Genomic DNA, 6,873 nt, shown 5'->3' with positions numbered 1-6,873 from the left:
AAAAAAAAAAAAAAAGACTTTATCAGAAAGTTTACTTTTTAAAACACAAAGTAATAGAATGATTGATCCCGAGGCACTCTGTTTTATTTTAAATGCATGTTAAACACATGACATCCATCTATGCTCAGGTTCAGGGTCCAGAAGACTCAGCTCTTTGGAGATTCATCTTTCTGTCCCTGCTGTGGCTACTGGGATCTCTCTTCTGCTTAACAGAGGTACTTTTAGATTTAGTTTACAGAAATTTTCTTACAATATTCACTAGAATTAGGGCAACTGAAAGTCCGGTGCGCTAAGTCACCAGGCGTTTGTGATTCATGAGAATACAGACATATCTGTACAAGCCCAAGTTGAAATGGTCTGAATATCTGCATCAAAGTCATGGTATTTATTTATTCAGCATTTTGGGTAAATATTGGATTATTTAGCTCTCAGGAAACTTCACTCAAGCATGTCTTTGTCGTCTACAATTTGAAACTAAAAAATAGTTGAACTGAGAAATACAAATACAGGCTTGCGTGATACTGTTGATTTTATTACAACTCTTAAGTTTTACATGGCAAAATGGGGAGCTTTGACTGAGGGAAGCTCTATAGGTTTTACTATGTTTTAACTCACCTGCTTATTAACTCCATCTCTTAAAAAATATTAATTTGTAAATTTGAAAGGAATGAAGCAGAAATTGTCTATTCATTTGAAAGTTGGCAAAACCGTTTAGAAGGCACACAGTCATATGGAGAATTTTATGTCTCCTGTCTCATTCACAGAAACTTGTCAAAGCCACTCTCTATCTCTCTCTCTTTTTAAAATGTTTTATTCACTTCTAAAACACTGAGCAGTAGTTTGCTTTCTTACATTCAAGAGTGGAGTGTTAATTTAAGAGACAGAGCTGCTAAGATGTGAAAGCCTTTGTATTTTTCTCCTGACACATCAATGGCTTAGGCAGACATGAGGGAAATATGTTCTCTTGAAAGCGAAGGGCTGAGGATGAGCAGAGATAAAGAAAATGCTACCAATATGTCTTCAACCCAGCTGGAGATTGGATGAACTGCCAGTGAGTTGGGTCTTCATTGAAAACAGCCAGAGAGCTTGAGTTTAATAATAACTGAGGATGCAGGGAGGTCTCTACAAGTTCTTCTGCACTTATGCGGTCTTACTAGAGTTCTACATAAAACCTGTGAGGGAGGGGTCACCAATCCACCTCCTCTTTGCAGGTGGATTAAGGAAAGAAATAAGGGACCAAGCCACTCATGGAGGTCACTCTTGGAATGTCCAAGGGATGTGCTGCAACCTTGCCTTCCCACACAGAAAATCATAATGCTCTTCTAAGTGACCTAAAGTAAAGATAAGCAAAGAGAAGGGATTTAAAGCCACACAAGGTCCTGTGCTGTTTCAATAATGATGGCAAAGCTTTTGGAATATAAGTTTGGATTTTTCAGTATGGGTGGACATGCATAATCTTCCTCATACATTTGCCAACCTCTCAGTTCCCCTCAGGAGGAAATACCCACCAATCAATCATTCAGTCAGTCAATTCTAAGGACCTGCTACTTCTCACTAGTGGCCGAGGAGTTGTCCAAGTCAGAAAGCAGTTCAATAGCAAAATGAAGTTCGCTTTCTCAAATGTCCATTTGTGTATTTTGTGAATGTGTCTAGTCTCCCCAACCCCAATTGGCTTTTCTTAGTTTTTTTTTTCTTATACTTTTTAACACATGTGGCATTTCTCTCTCCATTGGCTGCTATAATGCAAACTCAAAGATCTACCTTACATTTTTAGAAGTGATTTTTTTTGTTTTTTGAAATTATAATAAATATAATTATGTCATTTCTCCCTCCCCTTTCCCTAATCCAAACCCTCCCACACACCCCTCCTCACTTTCAAACTCATGTCCTCTTTTAAAATTAATTGCTGTTTTACACACATACACACATACACACACACACTCACACACATACCATTCCTATATACATGGACACAACCTGCTCAGTCTCTATAACATTTCCTGTATACATGTTGAAGTAAACTGCCTCAATCTTGGGCTTTTCAAACCGATTATATGTCCTTCCCAAACTGTGTTATATTTCTTTCACCCAATCTTCTCCTTACTTTCTTTTCCTGTGTCATTTACTAGGACTACTTACTTACCAGCTGGTTACAGTTGGCTGCTTTCTGGGCTAATTGCAGGATTGCAGAATTACATTTCTCTGTTCTCTCTCTTTCTCTCACTCTCTCTCTCATGTGTGTATGTCTCTGTATGTGTATGTCTGTGTGTGTGTATGTGTGTGTGTGTGTGTGTGTGTGTGTGTATGTGTGTGTGTGTGTATGTGTGTGTGTGTGTGTGTGTGTGTGTGCACATGGTCTCACATTAGAAGTACAGTATGCAATTGCACCATGGAACTAGCATAGTACACCATGGAACACTTTGGCTCCCACTGTACAACCCTGAGCCAACTGTGTCATTTAAAACATTGGGGAAAAAAAAACCCAAAGAGGTAAAATGTATTTTCTTTAATCTATAATATTAAAGAGCCACCAGTGTACTGTGGAATCAATATAAAGCTGAGGCATTCTGTATTCTTTTATTTGTATTGTTATTTGGATACTCTCTGACAATAGTTTGCATTCATCTCATTTCGAGGACTCAGTGTGATAGTGACAAGGGTTTACTACATGGAGAGAGCAGCTCTCAGCTCCCTGCCCCTGCTGAGGTGACCAGGATGTTTGAGATGGTGACTCTCTGGGTGCGGATTTGTGGGATGAACTGCCTGCTGCCCCCGGGAGCCTAGATTCCTAGGGAAGACACCCTAGAGATGTCAGCAGTATTTGTGAGTTTTAGTAAAATCCAGTCTATACTGCCTGATAGATTTTTATTTCTTCCACATAGAAACCTACCCTGTTCGTTCACTGCTTCTTGCCTCTTTTCACATGGAGCATATTTCAGTTACATCTTCAGCAGCTGTTTTTCGGTACCACAGCATTATTTTTCTGTTAGTTGTATCTCACGACATTGTCTTTACAAGTCCTACTTTATTTAACTAATTGATGCACGGAGGCACATTTAGAGCTGTTTCCATCTGGACGATACAACAAGCAAGGCGATGGTCATTATTGTTGTAGTCACATCTTCTGGCAAAATAATAGCTTAAAAAAATCCACTTGTGATTCTTTTCACCTCAGACTTTAAGGAAGGCTTATTATTTATATTTAGTGTATATATGTGCGTGTGTGTGTGTGTGTGTGTGTGTGTGTGTGTATGTGTGTGCATCTACCTGAGTTTATGTGTACCATGTGCATGCAAGTAACCATGGAGACCAGAGGGCGTTGGATGCCCCAGAGTTACAGGTGGTTGGGAGCTGCATAACGTGGGTTCCAGATGAACACAAGACTTCTGGCCCCAGTGGGAAGAGAAAGCAGTTTTAACTTCTGGGGCACCTTTCTAGCCCCAGTGGGACTCTTCTTTTTGAAAGCCACACTCCTCAAAGCTGAGTGGCCAGAATGGAAAAGTCGCAGTCCTTTTGTGGCACTGAGTAGTGTCTTCTGATTATTTCTTTAAAAGTATTCATATAGTCACCTATCACCTGACCTGTCCTGCAGGATTTTCAATGCTTGTGTATTGCTGAGTAAGCCCTTTTCCATATTTGAATTGGATAACTGTATTTACTAATTGACAATTGCGCGGAAAATGCTAACAGCCTTTCTCCTTTACTCGGCTTTCCATCCTTAGTGATGGGTAGCACTTCTGTCTCTGGGCTTTGAAAGGTCACACGTTACCATAAACACAATTAAGTATCCTGTCATTTTCATTTCTGAGATGACATATAAAATATATTACTTTACATAGCTGTGTAATCAACTTTAAATCTGAACATTCCGGTTCTTCGAATGTAAAGTTGAATGCGTAACTCTAAGTTGTTGCACATCAAATATTTCCTAGTTTCCCCTTATACAGTAAAAATAGACTTTGATCATTGTCAGCCTGAACTAAAGTAAAACATTATAGAATGCATTTAGTTGACCATTAACAGGTCCTGTCACAGTGTCAAAGACCATGTGTGAAACTGTCTTTTGGTCACAAGACAAAATGTGTCATAAAAGCTGAACAAGACATTCTACATTTTTTGTATAAAATGTCATTTCTATGCTTTATGATTATGTCCAAACAGACAGATATAAAACCTACCAAGTACTTCTACAGAAACTTTTGATGAATATTGACTATATCATACACTTTGTTACAAGTCTTGTCTGACAGTAATTTAAATAGAAAACAAATAAAGGCTAGTTTCTTCTCTTCTGTATCTCTATTTTTTTTTTTTACTTAATGACTGAATCAATGTTTTCATTCTAAAGGATTCTCTTCATTCTAATTTGCCTCGTGGTCCCTAACTCCTGTTATCATTCATGCTTGTGGCATCTTTCTGTCATTTCTGGAAAGGTACTGTGAACCACAGGCTTATTCTATTTCTTCACACTTGTATGTCATTCTTAATACACACAAGATTTGCATTCATTTGTAATCATTGCTATTCACAAAAATACCTGCAAGAGGGTTATGATAATAACCACCATTTTGCCCATGAGTAAACTGAGACCTAGAAAGGTTAAGTGACTTACCCAAAGGCACATAGTGAGCTGAAGGCAGAGGCAGGCTCTTCAGAGGGTACCTATTGTTCTGCACTCCCAGCAACAGGGCCTCCAGGCTGTGCTTCTTTCTTCCACACATCACATTTTATTACCCCTTACTACACAAACAACTCTTTAAGAACTTGTGACATGCTTATAATGCAAGGTTAGAATAATAATTTATTTTATTGTATTTCCCCTTCCTTTTAAAATGCACCATTCCAAACACTTGGAAATGGGAAACAGAGAAGTCATTCAGGGTTTTCCTGGGAACAACTGAATGGAATCATTGAAGAATCCAAATCTGGGTCTTGTCTTTTCCCTTAGGGGATGAGCAGTGGAAAAGGAAATCCACACATTTTCCTAACTCATGTGCGTTTAAATGGTGGGAGATGAAGAAGATATACTAGTAATTAGAAGGGAGTGTTCTGGCTTTAAAGTCTTTATTAATTTTTCTATTTTTATGAGTGTGGTTTTCATGTATGCATATACATGTTTTCATGTGTGTGATGCATGTGCATGATGAGTATGTATGATGCATATAAATGTGTGCGCACATGTCTGGGGAGGCCTGAGGTTGAAGTTGATAATTACCCTCAATGACTCTTCCACTTTATTCATTGAGGCAGGATCTCTCAATCAAGCCCAGAGCTCTCTGATATGAGGCAGGATCTCTTAATCAAATGCAGAGCTCTCTAATATGGCTGCTGTGTGTTCATGGGTTTGTGATTGCCAGTTCTGAGAATAACGCTGTTTCTCATAGACACATCGTGAAATATGGCAGTACCAGGTTCTGGGTCATTTTGGAAATTCATTGAATGAAATTATTTTTTAAATGCAACACAAGTCAGCAACTCAAACAGCAATCTTAAAAATTCAAATATGCCAGCACAGTACAAACACAACGATGTGCTGATTTGATGTTCGTGCTGAGGAGTGACAGTAGAAAACTATTGGAAGTCTCTGTTTTCCCTAATTAAAGCATTATATGTATACATGAGCAGAAGACTCTGTATGCATAGTTAAACACTTCCGTTCATAGCACACAATAGTCTGGCTGCTGAGCCCAGGTGTTTCAGGAAGCCATTGTGGATACTGAGTGGCTTGCTGGCATGCATGGTGTGAAGTGCACATGGGTGTTCAGCATCATGGCTGCAGTGCAGCTGAGCGCTGACGGAAACACCTCAGATTCATTTTGCATTTATTTTTGAAATAGGTTTAGGCTTTTGCATGTTCAGGACCCCTTTACCGTTGGCAGAATATTCATGGCCACTGCCACTCAGTTACAACATCTTCACGAGCTAGGGTTTAGAGTACTGGGGACATGAATTCCAACATATCCTTTAAGTTTAGTTGACTCTTCAACTTTCTTCCTGAAGCTATTCCAAGTAATAAGAATATAATAAAGCAATATTATAAGAATTGTCAGAGAAAAAGAACTTTTCAGCTGTCAGTGGTCAGCAAATAGAATGGAAGGATGACTTGGGTAGTGTTCTTTTATGGCACAGACGGTACTGTTTTAAACATGAGTAGTTAGGGAATTCTGTAGTAGGGCATGTTTCTGGAAATCAACACCATCTTCACCTAAAGCCATAGGCTAGAGCTAGGACAATACTCTCTAAAGTTCTAGCTTTTCCTTCATTTTTCATGGTAAAGACATTTTGTCTTTGCAGAGGGTATCATCCTTGGAATACTGTTTATGAGTAGTTTCTCGGTTTGAAGGAGACTTTGGGCTTCTCTTCCTATTCAAATAAGAACATAAGATTTTCATAGGGATCATTGGAAAAAACATGAAGGGTGTGAGCAAAGTTGGCATTCAGCTTAATTTAAAGTCCTAATTTAGAACATATACCACATTCTTTTTGCCTCCAAATGGTTTTTCAGTAACTCTTTGGCCCAAGGAGTTATCAATTATTACCCACCCTCAGGGAACAAGTCACATGTTCAGGGGTAATCAGATTAACAGGGAACTCAATCCAACTTACCTCAAGAAATAAGCTTTCTTCTCAAGCGTTTAGGAATAGCAGCCTGAGCCCTGATCTAATTTTGTGGGTCTGTATAGACTCCTAAGCAGCTTTCCCATTTGGGGGTCACTGATACCTCAGTTTTGTTTTCTTTTTATTTCCAAGTACTCCAACCCCTTAGTAGGGAAAGTCAGAGAATAGATGTACCCTGGCTCGGACAACCATAGGGAAAGTTAATTAAACATAAAGCCCTCAGTTTACCCTGAGCCCAGCACACTGCATGAGGCC

At 39.0% G+C, this 6,873-nt stretch overlaps 1 long non-coding RNA gene across 1 annotated transcript in view; it reads left to right on the top strand.

Moving 5' to 3' along the window:
• Nucleotides 1-126: 126 nt before the first annotated feature.
• The window catches only part of LOC116089150, an 18,399-nt gene continuing 11,652 nt past the window's right edge, over nucleotides 127-6,873 (top strand). Inside the window, exon 1 of the long non-coding RNA XR_004118189.1 lies at nucleotides 127-215. This is a non-coding gene — a long non-coding RNA (uncharacterized LOC116089150). The remainder of the gene's footprint in view (nucleotides 216-6,873) is intronic.

This window comes from Mastomys coucha, unplaced genomic scaffold (genome assembly GCF_008632895.1).
Source record: "Mastomys coucha isolate ucsf_1 unplaced genomic scaffold, UCSF_Mcou_1 pScaffold14, whole genome shotgun sequence".
In the NCBI taxonomy this organism is placed as follows: domain Eukaryota; kingdom Metazoa; phylum Chordata; class Mammalia; order Rodentia; family Muridae; genus Mastomys; species Mastomys coucha.
This window is presented reverse-complemented; position numbering and strand designations above follow the sequence as displayed.